Raw genomic sequence first — 25,649 nt, 5'->3', positions numbered from 1 at the left:
ACACAAACAATAATGATAATGATTAAATGACCAAAACAGGCAGAAATACTCTCAAAATATTTAAACTCACCAGTAATCACGGCAATATGTTATTCAATTTTTTATCTACAAATTTACAGATATTTTTAAGTGATGATATCTAGTGTTGGTCAAAGTGTAGAAAAAGAGTAAGTCATACACTGCTGGTACACGCCTGACAAGAATTTTGTGAAAATAAAATATGTATTTGACATAGAGATGAAAATATCACATCTCTCTATAAACCTCAATTCACTGCCACAGCAGCCACCAATTTATTTCAAGGTAGATACAGTCCTTGATATCTGTGTTTTTTAACTTGTTGGCCTTGAAATCCTAGGGATGAGAGTGAGGCATATAGTTTATTACAAGACCTCTACAAAGTAGTATGCAAACCAAATATTATATGTGGCTTGAATAACTATGTTTTATTATTAATAAAAACAATTAATATCTAGTAAAATGTTTAATTTCCATTAAAAATGTATATTTTTTCAAACATCATTATAATTTAAGAAACTACAAAACTGCATTTGCATTAAGATGAATAAAATGCATGTAATAAAAAAGTAAAGGTAACAAATAGTGTATACCTTCCAAACTAAACAAGGGAGGAAGTGGAGTTTAAAAAATACAAAAAACAAAAAAACTGTACCCATCCTGATTAAGGAAAGATTTTAAAAGGAAGCAAAGAAGATCAAGAGAGTAATCCAAAAGCATAAAATAGGAGAGAAGTAAATCCAAGCATACCGGCAATAACAATTAAATTTTAAAAATAAATTCTCAGATAATATCATATTACAGTAGTTACCAAACATGGCTGAACATTTATTTGAACAACCTAGGGAAATTCAAAAAATAATATCTCTGTCCCGTGTCCATAATTGTGACTTAATTGGTCTGGGATGTGGCCTGGGATCTGGAATTTTTAAAAGGTCTCCTGCTATTTCCAAAGTGCATATAAATTTAGAAATAGGGACTTCTCTGGTGGTCCTGTGGTTAAGACTCCATGCTCCCAATGCAAGGGGCCTGGGTTCCATCCCTGGTCAGGGAACTAGATCCCGCATGCTGCAACTAAGAGCCTGCATGCCACAACTAGAAGATTCCACATGCTGCAACTAAAGATCCTGTATGCCACAATGAAGATCCCGTGTGCTGCAATTAAGACCCAGTGCAACCAAATAAATATAAATAAATACTTTTCTAAAAGTTTAGAAATAATTTCTATATATTTTTCCAAAGTGATTACGCCAATTGATACTGATATCAGTAAGGTACAGAACACTTAAAAAAACAGATCTACTCACATACAATTCATATACCTACAGTTCATTCATTTAGAGTACATACAATTCAACAGTTTTTAGTATATTCATAGAATTGTACAATAATCACCACAACCAAATTTTATAACATTTTTATCACCTCAAAAAGAAACCCCATACCTATTGGCAGTCATTTTCAATTTCCCCATTTTCATTTTCCAATCCACCCTCACCTCCCAGCTCCCACCTCAGTGCTAGGCAACCACTAATCTACTTCCTGTCTCTATGGATTTGTCTATTGTGGACATTTCATATAAATGGAATTATACAACATGTAGTCTTTGTGTCTGGCTTCGTTCATTTAGCATGTTTTCAAGGTTCATCCATATTGTAGTATGTATCAGAACTTCATTCTTTTTTATTGCTTACTAATATTCCATTGTAAGGATATACCAATTTTACTCATCTATTCATCAGCTGATAGACATTTGGGTCATTCCACTTTTTGGCTTTTATGAATAATGAGGTATATAGCACTTCTGCATTTAAAAGTTGTAAACACTTGGTACTGTCATACTTCTCAATTTTTGCCAATCTAGGGCATGTGAAATAATTATCTCACTGTGGTTTTAATTTGCATTTCCTGATTGCTAGTGAGGTTGAACAGTTTTTCATGATTATTGGCTATTTGCATTTCCTTTTCCTTGAACTGCCTATAAATGTCTTTTATCCAATTTTTCAAAAAGGTTATTTACCTTTTTCTTAACCATCTATAGGAGCTTTTTATATTCTAGATACTAACTTAATTCTTGTCAATATGCATTGCAATTATCTTCACCCAATTCACGGCTTGTCATTTACTTTCTTTATGACGTCTTTTTATAGAGAGAATAATTTTCATGCAAATTTATCAACCTTAGAATAATTATTTTTAAAAAGAACAGAACCTTTAGAAATGTTCAATTTAGTTCTCTTTCACATCTGTTCCTTTATAAAAATCTTTTATTGCTTTTCATTTTTGTAATTTACTTTATTTCTTTAAGTATTTCACCAATAGTTTATATTTACATTTAAAAATTCCAATATGTTAAATCTTTTACCATGCGATCTGTTGTTTCCTTAGATTACTTATCAACTCACCTGTGACCTGTTTCCTCGTGGGTTTGATGATCTTTGTGAGCTCATCTTTTGTTGATTAATTTGTGAGAATTCTAAAAGCCCTCTTACTTTCCTCCAGAGAGAATTTGCATTTGCTTCGGCCAGGATTCAGAGGGCACCACCTTAGAGAATAAAATTTCAACTCCTTTTTTTCTATTCTTTAACTATCCTTATTTCTTATTACTCTATCATTCACTTTTCTTTAGATATAATGTTTTTCTGTTCCTCCTACAAAGTTAATGCCCAGCCCAAGTCCTTTACACCTACTATTCCAACTGCCTGGAATACTGTTCCTCCAGATACTGGCCTGACTCATGCCCCTACTTTGGTAAAGTCTTTGTTCAAATATTACTTTCTTAGAGAGGTTTCTACAAAATCTACCTATCTAAAATAACCTACCCCCCCATTCCCCATTTAGTTCTTTCTCTGCCTATTCTACTTCACCTTTATTCATACTGTTTATTGCTACCTGCAATTTTTATATTTATTAAATAAATAAATATATGCACATAAATATGCACACACATACACATATATTTTTGTTTCCTTATTTATTTTGTATTTCTCCCACAAGAATGTAAGTTTCACCAGAATAGGAACCTTGTTTAGATCATTATTTCTCCAATGCCTACTACAGTCATTGGCATAGAATAGGCCCCTCAATAAATAAATATATTTTGAATAAATGAGTACATTTTAAAGAATGGAGACAAATGATATAAATCTAAATATAAAAAAAAAAACTGGAAAGGAAATGACTCCCAAGTTTACATAAAAGGGTTGTTACAGGGGGAAAGAGAACTGAAGGGGCAAGAGACAATTATATTCCAGAGACTTGAAGAGTCCAAAGACTAAAGTCATCATTTAGATGGGAAAATCAAGACAGCAGGAAGACAGGCAATTATATTTGAAGGCTGGAGAAGATAAATGTGCCCAATGAAACCATCCATGTCTACTTCCAGTAATTTGAAACTATTCCTTGGAGAATAATAAGAAATTCAGTTAATCACTTAAAAACAACATTGAAATAACAGAAAAGAAAGCAGCCATTCCAAAGGTAGATCCTGAAATACTAGGGGTAGATATCCTTACCTAGTGACACCAAGTTACTATAGTTCTCCAACATCACATCTCTATACAAATCCCTTTGAGCAGAGTCCAGGCATTCCCACTCTTCCTGAGAGAAGTCAATGGCAACATCCCTGAACATCACTGATCTCTGAAACACAAACATAATACTAGTTGTGGAAATAAAGAAAATATTTTTTCAATGGAAGGGGAGATGATAGAGAGCTCTCCACGAAGAAGGCAACAGAGCAAATAGGCTGGGAAGCCTCTTACATGGATAAGACACTAAAGAAATTGGTGCTTCTGAAGTTCCTTTTTATGCCTGTTGCTGTAGATATTTCCTGCATATAGAATATCTCATTTTACACATAAATCTGAGAATTAATAAAGTAAATGCAATGTCCCAATTGAAAGAAATAGCATACACAAGCACCCTGTACAATAGGTGTCTCACATATCATGCATTCTCAACAAATGCAAGTTTCTCTTCTTCTCTATTTAAGAAAGAAAAAATTTGGTATAGTTTTCTGTAAAACCTTATAAAATCTCTATAAGATTTGCATAAAATTAAAGAATTTATTGAAACCTCAGGTTCACCATTATATCAGAATATTACATAAGCATTTTCCTGGTTACCAATAATTTAGTAAATATTTTTAATAGACTGTAGAATAGCTCCATATAATGAATATATCTGACTTAATAAGTGTGCATCATTGAACACTTTAGGTTACATAAAAACCTTGTAAGCATTTTTTAATTTTGGGAGTTTATAATTCTCAACGGCATCATCACGTGAATAATGATCTTTCTTGTTACTATTAATCACTTAAAAACTTACCTTTTCTTTATTCTAAGCAACATAAAGGTAGAAAAGATAATCTAAACTTACATATTCAAGATTAGCACAAAATGTTGAATCTCAAAATGATCCATGTTACTGGTATTCGTCAATCACGGATTCCCAGGGAAGATCCCGATCTCTCTGTATTCAATCCCTAATATGTTCCTTATCTTAAAAGCTCACAAAGCACGAGGTTTGCCATGTATGGACACTAAGCCCAGTCAAGACCAAATCCTATCTTGTCTAACCAGGAAATGTAGGTCTAAAGAGAAGGTCAAAGTTTTCTCATGGGTGGTTGTACAAATCTTAAAAAATCAGGGACTCTGCTTTTGTTATATCAGTGTTCCCAGTCAAAGATGCTCATTGGACTTTTGCATAAGTATGTGAATATAGGTTAGATTAGAAAGACATACTTAGGGAAGACACTATCACTTATAAGACTGGAAAAAACTGGAAAGCACACTCATGAATGAGGTGAGTCAGGAAGGAACTTTTAGGAATAAGGAATGCAAACATGCATGTATTCTGTAAAAAAGTGATTATTTAAAGAGGGCACAAGGAAACACTGATTTACCTGAGCCATGGTTTTTACAGCTGCAAGAAATGATCAATCATCTTCTGGGTTCCTATCTTAGAGAAGCACAGAGTCTGGAAAAGGCAGTACTGGGGAGGAGAAACAGAACCATGAGACCATGCTTTTTGCAAACCTCCAAATGGGTAAGTTAGAGTTATCTTTGTTGTTCTCCTCTTCCTGTCTCTTTCTCCCATCCCCAAAATATACACTAAGCAGGGGAGATACAGGTGGTGATTCTTACCCTGGTCAAACTCAATGCTCTCTCTCTATACAAAGAGGAAACATTTACAACGTCTTTACTCTTTCTGAAATGAAACTTATAGGTAATAAAACACACATATACACTATATCAAAAACAGAGATAATGACCAACTGTTAAACTTTAATATGTTAATAACCATACACAACTACATAGAAGGCTCAAATAGTTAAATACTTAGGCTTACAACTACTTAAAATGAACACATTTAGATTTATAAGATTACAATATTCCATTTAATATGGTTGACATCTTTTATTTATAGTTGACATTTTAAAAAAAGGCCATATATGTATGTATGTGTGTGTAGAATCAATGAAATGCATTACTACAAATGAGGACTTCTACAAGTATGTGATACTAGCAAGTCTTATCACAAGCAGTGTTGCCATCAGTGCTGTAACTTTTTAAAATGGTTTAAAAAAACTCAGTAAATTTCCGAAGAAAACAAAGTACAATCTTTTCTCAATCAAACTATGGTAGCATTCCTGGAAGATTTAGCTGACAGTAAAACCATGCAATAATAGTAAAATAGATAAGTGCAGCAATTCAAAAAAAACCAGGCAAAAAATGCTTTACGTGAGAGGTGCCAGACCCAGATAATTATAAACACATTTTACCCCCAGCTATGGTCCTCATTTTGCAGGTCACAGACAATTTCTTTGTTGTGCACTTCAGGACATCTAGAAGTTGGCAAACTACTGCCCACCAATTATTTTTAAAAATAAAGCTTTACTGGAACACATCTATATTCATTCACTTATATACTGTCTTTGGCTACTTTCACACTATAATGGCAGAGTTGAACAGCTGCAAGAGAGACCATATGGCCCATAAAGCCTAAAATATGTACTGTCTAGCCCTTTACAGAAAAGCTTTCTAAGCTGTGATCCAGATCCATGGTTTGCTTCAGTCCTTCAAAAGCCAGAAGCCTTCACCCTCAACCCAGTTATTTAAACATTCAAAAGAACCCAGTTATATTTTGAAACATCCCTAGGGAAAGTCACTGCCCCTACAGAGAATCATTGATATAGGTGATCAATAAATATTTAATTAGAAATTCCACTTCTTCCAGCTACAATAGATAACTGTGCCCATCGTAACGATAAAAAAAGAATTCAGATAAGATGTAAATACAGAATTAAAAAAAAATTCATCACAGAGCTGAAGACACAAATACATTTAAATGAATTAAACTCCAAAAAGTACCAAGTTCTTCATAAAAAACATGTATATGGATGCTCCCATCCCTGGCAGGGCTTAAACTAAATTTTACTTAACTTAAAGGTAAACAGTCCAACTATTCCAATAAAAAGACAATGTCAAGGCAAGATAAAAAAGCAAATTCCAATTGTATGCTCTTTACAAGAAATACACTTTAAACAGAAACAGATGGGTTAAAAGTTAAATGGAAAAAGCAAGAAACTAATACAACATTGTAAAGCAACTATACTCCAATAAAGATTAGAAAAAAGTTAAATGCAGAAATATATACCATACAAACACTAAGCCTAAGAAAGCTTGTGTACTTGTATTAATATAAGGCAAAATAGACAAAGAGTAACACTGGCAATAAATGATAAATTCATCAAGAAAACACAGCAATCCTAAATGTGTAAAGATATAACAAAAGAGTATCAACATATATAAAGTAAAACTTGAAAGAACTAAAGGAAGAAAGAGACAAATCCACAGATTTGGAAGTTTTAACATCTTTCTCTCAGTAATTGATACAAGTAGATTCTTAAAAATCAGTAACAATATAGAGGATTTATACAACACTATCAATACCATGATATAACTGATACCATACCCAACTCTCAAGAATACCACACTCAACTGTCAAGAGCTGAGCTGTGCTAGATAGAGCTGAGCTGCTGGTTGTCAGAAAAGCTGACGAAGACAAGACAACAGCCAAATGACAGTACCAGTCAAGCCTTTAATGTTTAATTACTTACTAATCAGCTAGTATAAGCAAGAGGCTAACCCAGAGACAGTGCTGACTCCCCCACTGTTCCATTTTCCCCCATGGAGCAGCACCTAGAGAAGGTCTAATGGATAAACACAGGTTTATGGAACCATCTCACTGCCAAGGGAGTACCAAACAAAAGACCCCTCCCACTTCATGGAGAGGGAGATGGGGGAAGGGCTAGAAGTAGAAAAGTATTGAGTACTGAGTCACAGTGGAGAAAAAGTATCTTCAAGGTTTGCCTCCATATACATGATAAGGAAGTCGGTGCCTGATAAAGAGGTATCGTAATGGAGGCACTTAGGGTAGGAAGGCAGATGTGCGTAAGAGCATGGCTGGCTGGGAGGCCTGAGTCCTTGGACTGCAACTCCTTAGGACACTGCAATGCATGGCTAGGCACTAAGTCAGGTATGGGAAAGAAACAAAGTATCAAAAATATTTTAAATTTGAATCGTTCAGAGTATATTTTCTGGTCTTTTTCCACACACTATTAAATTAGAAATAACAGTAAGAGGTCTAGTAGTACCTCCAAATATTTGCAAATTAAACACACTTCTAAATAACTCATAAGAAGAAATCACAAAAGACATTAAAAAATATGCTGAACTGAATGACAATAAAAACACAACTTACCAAATTTTGTGGGCTGCAGCAAAAACAGTATTTAAAGGAAAATTTATAGCTTTAAATGCTAGGAAAAAAGGAACGTGTACCATCAGTTCCCACCTTAAGGAGCTGGCTAAAGAACAAATGAAGCCCAAAGTAAGAGGAAAAGAAATAATAGCAATAAACACAAAATCCACAATTGATCCAAAATGGATTTTAACAGAGAATCAACAAAGCAAAAAACTTGTTCTTTCAAAAGATTAATAGAGTTGATAAGCTCCTAGCAAGTCTATGAAGAAAAAAAATTACCAGTATGGAGAAGAGAATACTGATCTTACAGGCATTAAAAGGATAATGCAACCCTATGCCAATAAATTTGACAATATGAACGATATGGACAAATTCCTTAAAACACAAATTATCAAAAGTCACACAAGAAGAAATAGAAAATATAAACTGCCCCATAGATATTACAGAAATCGAATTTTTAGTAAAACAAAATAAAACACCCTGTCTACAGAGAAGACCCAGATGGCTTCACCAGTAAGTTCTACCAACACTTAAGGCAGATATAATACTATTCCTTCACAAACTTTTTCAGAAAATAAGAAAAGGAGTAGACAATCTCTTTTACATTTTGAGGCAAAAAACCCATAATATCAAAACCTAACAAAAATATTGCAAGAAAAAAATTTTAGCTCAATATCTCTCGTGAACACACACAAAATATTATAAGGTGGTATCAAATAGAATCCATTTGACTTTGGAACTGTGAGTATGTTTTGTATAACTGTAAGACAAAATTAAATCAAACTGGAAAAAATCCCTAAGAACCGAAAGCAAAGTGAAACAAACTTACCTTTTCAAAATATTAGCAGGGTAAACACAGAAAGGAAGTGGTTATTTCAAGGAATTTTCAAATACGTACATTTGACATGAGATTCCTAGTGCAATATAACCTACAGACCAAATAACTTATAACAGATAACCAAATAGCTGTTTTTCAGTAACTATACTATATTAATATTAATAAATAATAAGTTTATTAAATATTATTACCAAAAGTTTTATAAAATAAAAGAAATTATTAATAATATTGGCATTGTTATTCTAAAACAGACAATTCTGAAATGATTACACACACATACATCAATGAGAATAAAGCAAGTATGTAATTATCTTAACGTTATTAAGAATAAAGATTTTCAGAGTACAAAAAGAAATACAAATGTAAAAATCAAGAAAAACTCTATAACCTTTAAATTCAATTGGAAATATCATTATAAACTCAGGATGTATTTTTCTCCTTCTAAAAAATACATATTTAACCAACTCTGTAAAGACCTACAAGCAATAACAACCAGAAGCAATGAGAACTCCAACTATCCTAATTGTGGCTTCTTAAAACCACTTCTCACTAAAAGGAACCAGGGCTCCACAGAGAAGTGGCTGATTTCATGTTTAACACAGGAAAATGGACAAGATGGGCCTAGAACATCTTGTCACACCAGAAAGTTTGGAATCTACCACAAACTCCAACAGTAATCAAAAGGAATTCAAAAGGAGCCAAATCGGAGGTAGTAAAGAGGATCCCACTGGCAACAGATGGACAGTTTGAGTATTAATAAGAATAACTGCTATAGACTGAAACATACCAAATATATTTGAATCTACAAGTTCATAATGATAATTTAAAAGGAAAACACACGATAAACTTTGGAAGATGCTGAAAAATGAGAGTAAAATCAAGCTTTTATTCTACTTTTTTTGCATAAGCTATACTTCAGAGTAACCAAGACATTGATGAGAGGATGGCTCTCCCTTTACAGAAGTATCCCACCTAATAAATGCAGAAGAAATGATAGAATTAAATAATATTTTGTGACTTCTGATAAAATAATGGATTCCAAATAAAGATTATCAATCGCTGCTAACATCACATAAAGGAAAACAAACATTCACTACTTCATAGATGTATATATGATTATGTATGAAGGATTAGCGTAAAACAAACAAGCAAAAACATAAAAAACCTGAACCTGATCAAGCCTCTACAAATGCCAGTTTACAAGAAATACAGGGTTAAAGGAACATGTTAAATAACACCACATATATGCAATCAACAAAATCCAGAATATGGGTAACTCTGTAAGAAACTCTGTTTCTGGAACAAATAAAACTGAAAGAAAAGAGAAAAAGAAAGATTTAAGAAATATATCTTCTTATTACATTAAACGGACATTCTTTGGATCTTGTTTTTGGACAGGTTTTTTTTTATTGAAGTATAATTGCTTTACAGTGTTGTGTTAGTTTCTGCTGTACAATGTGTTAGTTTCTGCTGTACAATGAAGTGAATTAACTGTATGTATACCTACATTCCCTCCCTCTTGGACCTCCCTCCCACCCCCCACCTCCACCCCCCATTCCACCCATCTAGGTCATCACAAGCACCGAGCTCATTGTTTGGATCTTGATTCTAACAAACCATAAAAAAATATTTATGGGCAAAACAACACTAACTGGCTATTTTATGACATTAAGAGAGTACTGAGTTCTTTTTAATAGTAATGACATTGTGGTTTTGTTTTTAAAATAAAAAGTCCTTATATTTTAGAAACACCCACTAAAATACTTGTGAATGAAATTATATATCTGGAATTTACTTCAAAATAATCCATGCTTTTTTGGGTCGGGGGAGAGAGTAGTAGAACCATAGATGAAACATGTTTAGCCTTAAACTGATATTTGTTGAAGCTGAGTGATGGGTAGAGTACACAGGGGTGCCTTACACTGTACTTTTAGCTTTGTATATGTTTGAATTTTTCCATAATAAGAAGTAAAAAAGAAAGACTTGAAGGATAGATTCCAAACATGAACTATGATTCATTCCAAAGGAGGGTTTCTGAGTAATTTTTATTTTCTTCCTTATTTGTTTCCTTTTGTATTTTCTATCATTCCAACAAACGTACTATTTTGATGTCATAAAACTAGGAAATAATAGCTTCCTGAAATTTAAAACAAGGGCATGTTATGGTGAAAAAGAGAAATCCTCAATAAATTCAGAGAAAAAAGAATATTTAACAGTATAAAGACAGACTCTAAGACTTTTTTTTGAAAATTTGGGTAATGGAGAAAAAAGTAAGAAAGGGGAAAAATGAGGAAATGGGCCAATTTTATTATTACTCAAGGTTGTGATTTGGGTAGAATTTATGTCAAAAGCATTAAAATAAACTAAAAGTAGGCTACTTCTAGAAATTTGCTCCAAAGATAAACCATAGAAACAATATACACAATTATCAACAAAACACTGGGGAAAAAACCACCAATGCCCACCTGTAGGAGACTGGCTGAATAAAGCAGTATATCCACACAACATAAAATGAAGCTATTAAAAAGAATGAGGAGGCTCTCTATAGGCTGCTTATGCAGTGATCTCTAGGATACATTAAATATGTGAGGAAAAAAAAGGAAAGTGCAGAACAGCATACAAGGAATGCTCCTTTTTGACTAAGAATGAAGATGATAAAAAATACATATACATGCAAACACACACACACACACACATATATATATATCTCATTTGAAAGAAAAATAGAAGAATAAACCAAAGAGAAGCACAGGTAGTTATCTACAGAGGGAAGAAAAACAAGGTGGAAGAGACAGGAATGGATGCTAGACTTCTCTAAATTCACCTTGATCTACAATTTTTATTTTAGAAATATGTAAATATCTTATTTAATTTTAAAACAAAATTAAATCAAAGTGGTGGGAAAACAATCCCTAAAAGTAGAAAGCAAGGTGAAACAAATGAGCCTGTGTCTCTCAAGTTGATGACTTAACTATATGAAAGGTGTTATTATAGGTGACTTTAAAAACACAGTAATTTGATTATAGATCCTTAGTGGGTTATATCCCATTGAACTCCAAGAAGTCTTGGTTGTTTTCTATATTCATAAGATTAGTAAAAACTTTGGTATTGTTATTTTGAAACTCTTTCTCTCAATCCAAAAGGAAGCAGAAAATATGGAAAAAGAAATAAAGAAGAGATGGAACAAATATAAATGGAAAGATGACAGATTTGACCCAAAGTATACCAATAATCACACTAAATATAAATGGTAAAAACACTCCAATTAAAAGACAGGTATTGTTAAACTGGATAAAAACACAAGATCCAACTAAATGCTGCCTACAAGAAATGTACTTTATCAGAACACAAATAGGTTAAAAGTAAAAGTATAGAAAAAGATATACCATGCTAACACTAATGAAAAGAAAGCTGAACTGGCTATATTAAATATCAGATAAAGTAAATGTTCAGAGCAAAGAATATTACAAGACCATTTCATAATGATAAAGGAGTCAATTCAACATTAGGACATATAATCTGAAACATTTATGTACCTAATAACAGAGCTTCAAAATAAATGAAGCAGAAACTGATAGAAACTACTGTACAAAGAGAAAGAGGTAAATCCAACAAATTCAATACAGGTACAGAAGATTTAAACACTACCAATCCATCGGACCTAGCAGATATGTATAGAACATTCCACCCAACAGTGGCAGAACACAGTCTTTTCAAGTGCACACCAAACATGTACTAGGATAGACCACACATTCTGGGTCATAAAATAAATCTTAATAAATTTAAAAGAATTCAAGTCATACAAAGTATATTCTCTGAATAAAATGGAATGAAAATAGAAATCAGTAGCAGAAAGACCTCTGGAAGATCCTTAAAATGTTTGAAAACTAAATAACATGTTACTAAATAACTCATAAGACAAAGAAGAAATAAAAAGGCAAATTAGGAGGTATTTTGAACTGAAGGCAGAATAACTGAAATAAGATTGGCAAGTGATAACTTTTAAGTTGGGCATATGATAGTACAGAGGTACACTTCTGTGTACCTCTGAAAATTAACAAACATTTAAAAAAGTTAAAAAAAACCAGAATGCTGCTATGTCAGAAATAACACAAAAGAGCTCTTCATTTTTAAATTTATGGAACTCAAATCCATTCTTCCTTAATTTAACCGCTATTGGGAAGCATCTATCACAATTAACTGCACATATTCCTTGCTCTCAATCTACAGAAAATTGCCTTGCCCCTCCATCATTTGAGAAGGCTTACCTAGGAAATTGCAAAAAGAAGCAATGATTCAGGACTTCCCTGGCGGCAGAGTGGTTAAGAATCTGCCTGCCAATGCAGGGGACACGGGTTCGAGCCCTGGTCGGGGAAGATCCCACATGCCGCAGAGCAACTAAGCCTGTGAGCCACAGCTACTGAGCCTGTACTCTAGAGCCGAGCCACAACTACTGAGCCCACATGCCACAACTACTGAAACCTGCACGCCTAGAGCCCTGCTCCGCAATGAGAGAAGCCACTGCAATGAGAAGCCCGTACACCGCAACGAAGAGTAGCCCCCATTCGCGGCAACTAGAGAAAGCCCGCGCACAGCAACGAGGACCCAACGCTGCCAAAAATAAATAAAGAAACAAAAAAAAAAAACCCCAAAAACCCAAAGATTCCTATGTCCTGAAAAAACAAAGGCATTTCACGAAACAAAGAGAAAACATCTACGCACCTTGGAGCTTGCTTCTGATTGTATAACAGCCATTCTTTCTTCCTCTGGGCGCTATTCTCAGGGAAAGAAAAAAGAATCATGAGATACTGGGCCTTTCTTAGGGTATACTCTAAATTAGAACGCCACCAATCTACCCCTCATTTAACATAGAGGAAAGTCAAAAGGAGACTAGAACAGTTCTGCACTTTCTGTATTAGAAAGAAGGGCCAAGTTCACAGTCATCTTGGGCTAGAATTTGCTTCTCAATTCAAGGCTGTCTGCTGGAGATGGAGTCCTGAAAGGGGAGTGCTACAGGTTCTCAAGTGTATGGCTGACTCCTCTAGCACACTCTCTGGAAGTATTCCCACTCCTGGAATCCCATTACATTTCCAAGTGACCTGTCTTGAAGGTGCTATCAGCTCTAAAATTCTCATCTCAAGTCCAGATCTGTGCCTTAGAAATAACTAATACTCTTCATTCAGGGGTTCAAATTTCTGACTTCTTCCTCCCTGTCACTTCTCTGCATCCAAAACCCTTAATGCTATAAGGTGAGAGAGCACCAGCAAGCAGCAGGGAAGCTACATCTACAATCCCAGGGCAAACTAAGGATGGATATGAAAAATGAAGCACTACAGGCAATGTGTGAAATGGGGGGTGGGGGGTAGGGGGTGGTAATCACTGTGATCTAAAGAGAAATAAGTCAAGTCCTCAGAGAAGGACAAAGCCACAAGGGATTCTTAATCCATAGGCTGGCTCAGCCACAGAATGAACCCCAGAAATTACCAAAATGCAATTTTACCTCTGTACCCCACTAAACTCCCATAAGATCACAGACTATAAAATATACAAATGACTCACAAAGTGACACACAATCACATTTCCACAGTTACACAGCCAGAGTCACAATCACCAAGTTAATGCTACACTGTCTGACCACCTAGTCTTAAAACCCAATCATACACAGAGCATACACACAATCACTCAAGCATACACAAGCACCTGTTGGGGACACACACAGCCCAAAATAACCTTTCACAACAGCACTTTTACTCTCTTCATACAGTCATGAAAACGGCACACAGTCATCCAATCAGATAGTCTGAAAAACACAACCAAGTACCAGGTCAAGGAAACAAGCAATCACAAACCTCGTGTCACAGAAACAGTGTCGTAGCACTTCGAACTCACAGGCAAACCCTAGTAACACACATACAAAACCTCAAAGTAACACAAGCACTTCCAAACACCCTGTCACAACAACACTGTCGCACACCTCAGAGTCATAAGCCCGCAGTCCACAGGCAATTACACTGTCACATAAGCATATTTCCAGTCAAGGAAGCACGCGGTCACAAACAAAGTCATAGCAGTACTATCACAGCCTCAGAGTCAAAACAACTCACACACACAAACGCATACACACAAAACCACAGTAGCACACGACCATTCGCCCATACAGTCACCAATACCAGGCTGGCTGTCGCGAGCGCGCGTACGCACACACGCGCGCACACACACACACATACACACACACACACACACACACACACACACAAAAAACACCAGGAGACACGGCCACCCACGTAATTCCAGTGACGCTTCCTCCGAGCGTTTCCACCCTGGCATTCCGGACATACTCACCTCGACAGAGGGTGCAGTTCAGGGTCCAGGACCTGGTGCCCGGGATCCCAGCCCGGTTTCGGGTTCGCCCGCCCTGCAGGAGCCAGGCCAAACTCTCCCTCAGACGCAGCCCTCGCCCCACGCGAGGTTCCCAAGTCGCGCGAACAAACGGAAATGAAGCCGCGTTTGGGACGCGGTGGCTCTGGGAAATGTAGTCCAACTCCGGGCAGGCTGTGGCTGGCCAGCGAGAACGTTAAGAGACCCAGCCCACAAACTCTCCGCTGGGTTCGAAGACCCCCGCTGCTAGAACTAACTCGCCCCAACTGCCGCGCCCCGGGGATTTCTGGGAGAGCCCGCCTGCGCTGAGTGCGCAGGCGTGGGGCGCGCTCGCCTCGGGCAGTTGGCCCCTGAGACCGCGGCGAGTGTTGAGTGGGCTCGGGGTCTTATACACGTCAGGAGAAAGTGGGACCCGCCGGTGGGGCAGGTGCAGGGGACCAGCCTGAGCGTCAGACTGGCATGAGACCCTCTGTGTGCCTTGTTAGGCCCTTTGGTGCTTGTGAATATTTGTGAGACAACGCGAGATATTTTCGGGTGGACTGGGAGTCCCTCAGTGGCCGAGTGTATGGTTATTGCTGCCTGTGCGTGATTCTACATGCTGTCGGGTGTGAGGTTATTCGTACTTGAAGCTGCGCGGTAATAGCATTTTATAACTGTGTGGGATTGTCTGACATATTAAGGGACTTCTACTTTTGTAGTTTGTTTTGTGCCATAATTGAGTGTGGTTGTGTGACTGGTGATGATTTGTGTCAATATAAAGGTACTTTTCTTGTGCCTATATCTTCAGAATGTTAGGAGTTTGACTAGCAAAAGAGCATATATGTGACTGTGAGAAAACGATGGATGGTCAAATGATTTCTTCCTTGAACACTAACTTGATGATCTGGAAAAGGTTATTCACTTGGCAGATAATTTAGACATGATTTTTCTATTGGATCAAATAAATATATTATGGGGAAGAGCGTAAAATCAACATAGTTGGGTTTTGTTTTATTTTTTAAGAAAGATAATTTCAAAGGTAGCCCTAGGGTAACCGCTTTTTCCTCTGCCACAGCCCTTCAAAGTAGACATTCTTTCTTTTCTACTATTAAGGGGATATTATTGGGTAAGTTTGAGAGGCCATCCAACTAATAAAACAATAAAATAACTTTATGCATAAGAAGAGTGAATTTCATTGGAGTCCAGCATTAGTCAGATTTCCTGAATTCTAGATCAAGCCCTTGTCCCCATTTTCTTTTGAACATACCTTGGCTCACAGAGAGCAAAGAACTTAGGGCTGTAGGTCTGTTGGCAAGCCTGGACTTGCCTTCGCTTGCGTCAAGACCTCATGGCCTTTTAAAAAAAAATAATCACAAACTTGTGAATTTCCAACACAAAGGAGATGGAGCTGTCATTTCACCACTCCTGCGGAGGGGAAAGCTAATAAAGCTTGTCTGATTTTCAGGACCATTTACCAAATACTTTGATCTCTTCCAAATAATGTGAATGGAGTACCAAGTTTGGTGACCAAGATTGTTGAATGAATGAACCTGTGTGCTTGATCCAGTATAGCTATGTGAAATAAAGATGGTCAAATTGCACTGACTTAGAGGGAGTCGAAGTGTTAAAGTGGAGCAAAAATTTTGTCATTGTATACATGGGAGACGTAGATTGGTTTTTTGTTTTTTTTTAAGAGATACACATTCTGGTTTCAAATTGGACAGCATGCATTGATCTCAAGCTACCTCTGTTTGATTCTGGGTTATCTCATTTGGCTTTTGAGTAGTTGTGATGATTTCTTGCAAGAGAAAGGAGGCTATTGTTTAAAGTAAAAAACAGGAATTATTAACCTGAGATGAATAGGTTCCATGTAGATGGGCTTCTTGTTGTATGTTAAACTTGTGACATTTTGTATGTATAGATAAATGTGATTTTTCTTTTCAGAGAAAGTATAGGCAGCTTTATCAGATTGACAGAGGTACTTTGACCCAAAAAAGTGAAGACCTTTAGAAATACAGACTGCAGGAGCTGAGGAGGACTTTTTTTTTAGCATACCATGCAATATACTTAATATAAAAAATAGTATATATTTTTTGGAAGGATATGGCTCCTGTCAATGGTAACCTTTGAGGCAAGAAGAGAGGACTTACAGTAAAGGGGAAGAAGTGATAAAGAGGACTTTAAGCATTACTGATGATCTATTTTTTCCTTACAAGGAAAACATATTACTCATGTATTTAAATTTTAATTTTAAAATTCAAAAAAAATGGAGACGTTGAAGATTTTGGAACAAGGAAGTGAGTCAAGAATCCTAAACTCTGTGGAAGCAGACAAAATCCAGAAAAACATGCAAAAGACTGCAGAGAGGAAGGAAACTCAGGCAATAATTTTTCATAGGCCCCAGGTGCCTTATTGTTTATCAGCTGGCAGTTTCAGATTTATGTTATGGCCTATTTTGACCTTGTAGACCCTTAAGGATTAGTTACTGCTTCAACCCAGCAACTAGAGCCCTGTGGTAGTGGTTACCCATGAACAGCACTGGTGAGTATATTCTTTTTCCTGGCATTGGATCATTTTCTTTGAGAATCTTTATCAATGCTGGCCAATGATTTTGACCTTCTGCCAATAGATTGGGGTTTATACCAGCACATATGAGTCAGACATTTAATCAGTGATCTCAGGAAAGTATTTAAGGTACTCTAGTGTTTTTATAATTATTTTTCACTAAGTTTTTATTAAAGAAAATTTAAGCTATAGGAAAAGCAAGAGAATATTATAATGATGTACACTCTATATCCTTTACATACATTCACCAGTTTTTAACATTTTTCACCATTTTCTTAATCTCTGTCTACACCTATTTACATATTTTTGTTTGTTTTTTGCTCTATTTATGAGTAAGTGCAACATTATGAGTATTCATTAATAAGAAAACACGTAAGAAATTTAACATTGATTCATAATATCTAATATATAATCTGTATTTAAATTGCCTTTGTTGTTTCCCTGATATCCTATATGTGCATTTAAAAAAAATTGATACAGGGACTTCCCTGGTGGCGCAGTAGTTAAGAATCTGCTTGCCAATGCAGCGGATGCGGGTTCGAGCCCTGGTCCAGGAAGATCCCACATACCACGGAGCAACTAAGCCCCTGTGCCACAACTACTGAGCCTGCGCTCTAGATCCCGTGAGCCACAACTACCGAGCCCACTCGCTGCAACTACTGAAGCCCGTGCGCCTAGAGCCCGTGCTCTGCAACAAAAGAACCGACCACAGTGAGAAGCCTGCGCACCGCAACAAAGAGTAGCCCTCGCTCACCACAACTAGAGAAAGCCCGCGTGCGGCAACAAAGACCCAGCACAGTCAAAAATAAAATAAATAAATTTATTTTAAAAATTAATACACAATCGAAATCAAGGTCACATATTGCATTGGATGGGCCCTTTTTAAAAAAAACAATATTTATATTTCACAGTTCTGGAGGCTGGGAACTCCAAGATCAAGGTACAGGCAGATTTGGTTCCTGGTGGGAGCCCTTCCTGGGTAACCATCTCACCGTTTTCTCACATGGTGGAGAGAGGTCATATCTTTTTAATGTAGAGCAGTATTCTCCTTACCTGTTTTGTGTTTCACAATGACATTTTAAAGAGTCGAAGAATCTAGAACGTTTGTCTTGTACAGTGCCTAACATTCTGGATTTGTTTGTTTTGTCATGATTAGGTTAAGTTTAAATATATTTTACAAGAATACTAGGGTTGGTGCTGTATACTTCCTATTGTATCACATCAAGAAGCACATAATTTAAGTTTGATCCATTATTGGTAATACTAAAGTTGATCACTTTGATTTGAGTAGTGTGTGTACCTGATTTCTCCATAATAAACGTTGCTTTTTTTCTTTGTAAGTCAAGAAGTAATCTGACAGGAATATTTTGAGACCATTTCACATATAACATTTTGCCTAATGTTTTTAGCATCCGTTGATGATTCTTGCCTAAATAAGTTATAAAATTAGGGCTTGCAGTGGTGATTTTTAATTTTATCATTCTCTTATATAAAAGCTTTGCCTTTCCCCCCTTTTCTTCTCTATATCTGGGTTTTCTATTTTGAGTATCTCTGACTGATGGATTTTTTTTGTCATTTGAAGTATTTTAGCACAAGGAACAAAGTATTTTAGTCCATTTATTACCATCATTCTTTGTTTTGCTCAAATTGTACAAATTTGGCCTCTCAAGCTGGCTCCTATAATCCCCATTTGTCATTGAGCAATTCCTTACTTTTTGACACAGGTATTCAAGACTTATATTGTACATTCTCTGTCCCAGGCCTGGAGTTAGCCACTTTCTGAGGAGATTTTTTGAGATGATCTTTTCAAATATATATCCTTAACAAAGATATAGATATTTGTGGTACACATGCAATGGAATGTTATGCATCCAATAAACTTGGATTTATAAAGATAATAAATTTTAAATTAACAAGAATGAATCTTAAATATTTAATTCAGTATTATATTGGTGATATCTACCCATGTTCATTATTAATGTGCTATATAATATATGTGAATGGCTGGATAGATAGTCCTATTCTATTGTTTAGATTTACCACAATTTATTTAAATCCCTATGATGAACATTATGTTGCCATTTTTTTCAACATAATAAATGATACTCCCATCAGCACTCTTTTGCATTCACTTATGGGCACCTGTCAGATTGTTACTTCTGAGAAATCAATAAAAATGAAGAGTTAGGTTAAAGATGAGGATATTTATCAAGCATTATAATATAAAAGGTATTAGGTACTTAAGAAAGATACAAAGATGAAAAGTTATTTTAGCCTAGCAAAGAAGATAAAAGCTGTACTGAAGTAATTCTAAGAGTATATAAAAGTCATTTCCAAGTTACAAATACATGTTCTGGAAGTTCAGTGGAGGGATATATTCTTCCCACAGGGACTACTGTTATCTCATGTACAAAATATAAAGGACTTTTTTTTTTTTTTTTTTTTTTTTTGCAGCACGCCGGCCTCTCACTGCTGTGGCCTCTCCCGCCACGGAGCACAGGCCCCGGACGTGCAGGCCCAGCGGCCATGGCCCACGGGCCCAGCCGCTCCGCGGCACGTGGGATCCTCCCAGACCGGGGCACGCACCCGCGCCCCCCGCATCGGCAGGCGGACTCCCAACCACTGCGCCACCAGGGAAGCCCAGAATCTCTTGATAGTAATGGATTTTGTGAGGTCAGCTTTACTTGCAGTTTTTCTTTTGATGACCTTATTAAATCAAAACTGAAGATAGTTGAATAAGGCAACTTGATAGCTGTTTGGGATAGTTTGGCCCAATTGGGCTGGTTCAGAAGTAAAGTTAAATAGACTAGCACTATTTTAGGTACTAGCACTATTAAAGGTATTTAAACCTTTAGCAAAAGGTTTAAATAACTTCCAGTAATTATGTTTTAGGCAGGAATTGAACACACAACTGTATATTTCACAAACAAAACACTCATTCAAATTTCAAGAACTCACAATAAACTCCAATTAGGAAAAACATAGCAATAGTTTAAAAATTATCCAGAGTCTCTATTTTTTTATTATTATTTGAAAACAGCTTCTATTTAACCAAGTATAAAAATGTTAGAAAAATATACATGTTCTTGAGCATAATAAATGGTCATTATTGAAAACTTTAGAAATAAACTTAAAAAGAAAAAAAACTTAATCCCTGATAATCTCATATCCAAGAGATAACCACATTCTAGGTTTATCTTACCAAGTGCCATTTATATATTTATATAGTCACAGAAAATGATGTCATATACTATATACTGTTTAATAATCTGCCTTTTCCGTGTTTTGAAACATAAAATATTGCATTGAAATTCATATAACTTTCAAATGTTCATAATATTTAAAAACAGACCATTAGTGTTTTGAAGTAATGATGGAATACATTTTGAGTATTTATGACTGAGTTATTAAAAGTTGTTAATATGGTATATGTTTTATTGTGACATGTATATTAAAGATTACATGGAATCTGTTGAGCATCATAATTTCTTTTAATCATTCTACACTTGTCAGAATGCTGGAACATATCTGAATAGTTCCTCATTCATGATGGCCATCTCCTAGATCTTGATCTTGGCTTTGGGTGATTAGGAATTTGTCATTGCAGGGCTAGTGACTTTCAAGACTTCTCCTAAGAGGAGTAGAGATCATTGAACTCTATGCTGGAAAACTAGAGGGATCTCATCTGGCTAGAGAAGGACATCTTCTTACCAAAATTTTAAATCTATCATCTGGAGCTTGTTTGTCCCTTTGTGTTTTTTCCAAGTGCTTGCCTGAATTTTTGGTTCATGTTCTCAGAAAATAGAGCTTTGCAGAGTTGTGCAAAGACAACTCTGCCCATAGCTATATTTTCCCATTGTTCACACTTTTTTCTAGGTCTTCCTAGGATGGCCTTGCTTTCCTGATAACCATGGAATTCGGGTTCAGTTATTGAACAGCCAGAGCCTGGCCTGTTCCTTATCTTTTGCTATATGTAAGATGGTTAGGTTCTAATCTCATTATAATGTCCTTATTGAATCATGAGATAAACGTAGTTAAAGGACAAGCGACAAGAGTCTAGGTGAGTGAGGAGAAATCACACAAGGTGAAACCATTACCTAATAAAGTTCAGTTTTTCAGTTAACACGAATTATTACAATGTTATTTGAAAAGCTGCCTTAGAAGCTACAGTACAATGGGGGAAATTAAAATTAAGTCCACTTCAGTATGACCTAGCAAAAGAATTTAATTTTCATCCCCTCTGTTAACTGGTAGCTTTCAAAGATAGTTTCTATTAAATTTGGGTATATATAAAAGAATATTTATTAAATATATTTAAGGTGTGATGACTCACAATACAGCAAAACCTGTGTACCAACTACCTATTTTAAGAAAGAGAATATTACTACTAACTTTGAAGACCCCTACATATCTACTCCCTTTCCTCTCCCCACAACCATAATAGTTATCCTGAATTTTGTGTTCATAATTCTGTTGCTTTTCTTTACAGTTTGAACCATGTACTCCAAAACTATGTTGTTTATCTATGCATATATTTTAGTTTTATATAAATATACATTCTATGATTTGCTTTTTAAAAATATTTATTTATTTTGGCTGCTAAGTGTCTTAGTTGCAGCACACTGGATCTTCATTGCGGCATGCAGGATCTTTAGTTGGGGCATGCAGGCTCTTAGTTGCAGCATGCGGGCTTCTTATTTGCGGCAGGGGGACTTCTTAGTTGTGGCATGCAGGCTCTTAGTTGCAGCATGTGAACTCTTAGTTGTGGCATGTGGGATCTAGTTCCCCGACCAGGGATCGAAACTGGGCCCCCTGCATTGGGAGCATGGAGTCTTACCCACTGGACCACCAGGGAAGTCCCTATGACTTGCTTTCTTTGTCAACATATTAGTGTGAGATTTAGCCATATAGCTATAATTCATTTTCACTGCTGTATGGTATTCTATTGCATGAGTATATCATGTTTTTAAATCCATTTTCTATAAATAGCAATGTAGATTGTTTCAAAATTTGATATTACAGTGCTGCTATAAACATTCTTGTACATGTTTACTGATGGATATGCAGAGGTTGCTCTAGCGCAGAGGTGTGCAAACTTTTTCCATATAAAGACATACAGAAAATACTTTAGACTTTGCAGGTCCAATAGCCTCTATTACAACTCATCAGTTCTGCCATTGTAGCATGACAGCAGCAATGGACAATATGTAAAAGAATGAGTGTGGCTGTGTTCCAATAAAACTTTATTTACAAAAACAGGCAGTGGCAGGATTTAGCCAGTGGGCCATAGTTTGCCAGCCTCTATTCTAGGATATATATTATGAATGTGGTATCACTAAACATAGGGTATTTGGAGCATGCAAATATCTTCAGCTTTACTAGACAATGTGCAATATTTTCCAAAGGAGATTTTTCAATTTTTATTCTTTACTAACATTTGAAATTCTGAAGATTTTAAGTTTAGGCCAATCTGGTATATGGATATGAAATGAAATCTCATTTTGGTTTTAATTTGCATTTCCCTTATTAAGGTTAAGTTTTTTTTGTTTTGAAACATATGTTTATTGGCCATTTGTCTAACATGAAATGCCTCTTAAAGTTCTGTGCTCATTTTTTTCTTGGGTTGTCATTGTTAATTATAGAACTTTATAAAAAATATTTTGGATGTTTTTGTGTTAGTCATATGTGTTGAAAATATCTTCTCCCAGTTTATAGCTTGTCTTTTCATTCTCTAGGGAATCTTTTAATAAATAGAAGTTCAATGTCAGATTTATTAAAATTTTTTAAAGAGTGTTCTTTTTTTGTGTTTTAAGAAATCATTATCTTACACTAAGGTCATAAATTTAGCCTCCTACATTATCTTCTTAAGGGTTTATAGTTTTGTCTTACACATTTTTGGTTGTTATAAAATCTTTTGGGGATTTCCCTCATGGCACAGTGGTTAAGAATCCGGCTGCCAATGCAGGTGACACAGGTTCAAGCCCTGGTCCGGGAAGATCCCACATGCCATGGAGCAACTAAGCCCTGTACTCTAGAGCTCGTGAGTCACAACTACTGAGCCCTGCATGCCACAACTATTGAAGCCCGCATGCCTAGAGCCTGTGCTCCGCAACAAAGACAAGCCACCGCTATGAGAAGCCCACTCACTGCAATGAAGAGTAGCCCCTGCTGGCCACAACTAGAGAAAGCCCATGCGCAGCGATGAAGACCAATGCAGCCAAAAATAAATAAATAAATAAATAAATAATACTTAAAAAAAAATCTTTTGGAATCAATCTCTTTCTGTAAAATAAAGGAGTGTAATTTGTATGTGCATGCGCAGCAAATGTCCCAAAATATGAAAAGGCTATCTTTTCCCCTATTACTGACAGTCATAAATTATGTTATATGTAGGAGAGTTCCCTTTTTTCCACACCCTCTCCATCTGGTGGCAGATGTTAACTAGCCTTACTGTGGTGATCATTTTGCAATGTATGCAAATATGGAAAAATCATGTACACCTGAAACTAAAATAATGTTTATGTCATCTATACCTAAAAAGAAAAAAAAAAAAAGATTTCCTACCTCGAGGAAAAAACTCTCAAAATTTCATGATGGAATAAAAACTTGAAACCATTTAACACAATCTATCAAACAAGAAAAAAAATTTCAGATTATTTTTTGTATACCAGAATTGTTTTTATTTTGGTGCATTTGTCTTAAGCCAAATATTAATTTTAAAACTTAGCTATTAAGCATTCAGTCAAAATGTGGTTTCAATGAACTTCTCCAAGGAACAGTATTATATGAAATTTTAATTTAAATTTCTTTACGTACTGGAAATACATTTCAAATGTATTTCTTCATTTGGGTCACGCTCAAAGAAGCTTGAGAAACACATCATATTCTAAAACCATATACTAAGGGAACGAAAATGACTTGAGGCTGTGTCAAGTTATCTTTCCATCATAAACAAGTCTTAGAAATATAATTTCTAATCTCTGGAATTATAATTAACCTAGAAAAGGTAAATCAGACATTCTGGATAAGTGGTATTCCTTTGCATTCTTTTAATTGTATGTTAGATGTTATTTATGTTTTATGTAGAGTATTTATATCTATTATCATTTACAGCATTTATCTATTATTATCTGCTCTTGTTTGATTTTGAAACTAGGGCTATGGTACTAGCCTCACAGAATGAGCTTCAAAAATTTTATTAGGGGAGGGGTTTTGAAAAATTTCAAGTGTAGAACTAATTGTTCTAGATTTCTCATAAAACACAAACTACTAGGGAGGTGGTCTAGTGGTTAGGATTCAGCACTTTCACTGCCATGGCCCGGGTTCAGTTCCTGATTGGGGAACTGAGATCCCGCAAGCTGTGCAGCATGGCTAAAAATAAAAATAAAAACAAAACCCTACAAACTACTAAATCTCAACTGAGATAAAGCAGATATCCCAAATAACCAGATAACCATAAAGAAACTGAATTTATACTGTAAAGCTCCCCAAAAAGAAATCCTGGGGCCCAGGTGTCTCCACTGGCAGTTTATTACAAACATTTGAAGAATGAACACAGATTTTACACAACTTCTTCCAGAAAATAGAAGAAACACTTCCCAACTCATTTTATGAGACCGGTACTACACTGATCCCCAAGTGAGACAAAGACTTGGGGGGGAAAAAAAACCATCATAATTTTAGACACAAAAATCCTCAACAAAATGTTAGCAAATCAAATCCAACAAGGAAATTATACAACATACTGAGTGGGATTTATTACAGGTATATAAGACAGATTTGACATTTAAAAAAAATCAATGTAATCCACCATATCAACATGTTGAAGAAGAAAAATCCTATGATCAACTGCTTCAGAAAAATTTTAATTGCTGCAGAAAGAGCATTCTATAATATCCAACATCCATTCATGATTAAAAAAAAAAAAACCTTAAGAGGTTAGGAACAGAGGGGAACAACTTCAATTTTAAAAAGAGCACCGGGAGGGTGGAGTCAAAATGGCTACTAGTACACGGAATTTACACCTCTTCACAACTAGGGCACCTACCAGGCACCAGTGGGGGAGCATGGTACCAAAGGGTATGGGAGAAACCCCCAG

General features: G+C 35.7%; 1 protein-coding gene across 5 annotated transcripts in view; it reads right to left on the bottom strand.

Moving 5' to 3' along the window:
• LOC115862591 (zinc finger protein 420) overlaps positions 1-25,649 on the bottom strand; it is a 134,238-nt gene that overhangs the window by 49,059 nt on the left and 59,530 nt on the right. The window contains exons 1-4 of one of the 5 annotated variants that reach the window (XR_009559989.1): positions 14,972-15,274; positions 13,352-13,402; positions 4,928-5,016; positions 3,534-3,660 (exon numbers count right to left, since the gene is read on the bottom strand). The exons of 1 other annotated variant lie outside the window; for it this stretch is intronic. The gene's annotated coding sequence lies outside the window, so the exon portion shown is untranslated. Of the gene's footprint in view, positions 1-2,423; positions 2,546-3,533; positions 3,661-4,927; positions 5,017-13,351; positions 13,403-14,971; positions 15,275-25,649 lie in introns of those variants that run through there. 3 more of the 5 variants (XM_060288759.1, XM_030874607.2, XM_030874608.2) reach the window with 3 other exon arrangements.

The sequence above is a fragment of the Globicephala melas genome, chromosome 19, assembly GCF_963455315.2.
Source record: "Globicephala melas chromosome 19, mGloMel1.2, whole genome shotgun sequence".
Lineage (NCBI taxonomy): Eukaryota > Metazoa > Chordata > Mammalia > Artiodactyla > Delphinidae > Globicephala > Globicephala melas.
Note: the sequence above shows the minus strand (reverse complement) of the source record. Positions and strands in the feature narration are given on the sequence as shown.